The sequence below is a fragment of the Nicotiana tomentosiformis genome, chromosome 2 (genome assembly GCF_000390325.3).
Source record: "Nicotiana tomentosiformis chromosome 2, ASM39032v3, whole genome shotgun sequence".
NCBI lineage: Eukaryota > Viridiplantae > Streptophyta > Magnoliopsida > Solanales > Solanaceae > Nicotiana > Nicotiana tomentosiformis.
The window spans coordinates 119,191,673-119,192,574 of NC_090813.1; the positions used below are offsets into that span (position 1 = coordinate 119,191,673).

The 902-nt window shown below is 38.8% G+C and overlaps 1 non-coding gene across 1 annotated transcript; it reads right to left on the bottom strand.

Moving 5' to 3' along the window:
* Window positions 1-388: 388 nt before the first annotated feature.
* LOC117273210 (small nucleolar RNA R71) lies at window positions 389-495 on the bottom strand. The gene has a single exon (XR_004503174.1). It is a non-coding gene; the product is annotated as a small nucleolar RNA R71 (small nucleolar RNA).
* Window positions 496-902: the final 407 nt, after the last annotated feature.

The window sequence follows — 902 nt, forward strand, 5'->3', positions numbered from 1 at the left end:
ATGTGGTACCAAGGCTTGGTATAGAGCATTGGATGACTACGCCGGACCAGTCTACAATCAAGGATTGTCAAGTATTAGACCACTCCAATTGCAGCCAATAATTTCGAGCTGAAGCAAGGTTTGCTTCAAACCATTCAAAATAATTGCATTTTCAGATGAAAGATGAACGAAGATCCAAACACGCATTTGATGGACTTCGAGGAGATTATGAACACCTTTCAATACAATGGGGTGTCACAAGATGCAGTGCATTTAAGGGCATTCACTTTTTCACTTAAAGATGATGCGAAGCAGTGGCTTCGAAGCTTGCCAAATGGATCAATTAAAACATGGGGGGGAAATGACCAGAACATTTCTTGATAAATATTTCTCCTCATTTAAGACGGTTAAGTTTAGAAAAGAAATCTATAACTTCTGCCAGAAAGAGAATGAAATTATTTTTGAATCATGGGAGAGGTTTAAGGAGATAGTTAGGAGATGTCAACATAGTGGAATTGAACTCTGGATGCAACTCTAGGATTTTTGGGATGGATTGACATTGAGCAATGCAGTTAGAGGCCCTTTAATGAAGAAGATTCTAGAAGAGATAGTTACAATTCTTGATGAGTTATCCGAAGATGCTAATCAGTGGCCCTCTAATAGTGTGGAAAGAATAAAATCAACTGGTGTTCACCAAGTTGATGCTACTACATCTGCTCAAGTACAACTTGATGCTATGGCTAAAGAAATATGAAAGCTAACTGTAGCTTCGATGCAAAATGTACACCACGCAACTTGTGATATATGTGGAAGAGGACACCCTACTCATAAGTATCAAGCCTCAACTGAGGAGGTGAATATTGTAGGAAACTATAATTTTAATGTAATGGGTCAGAGGCACCCCGTTTTTTCATGCAGTTCAC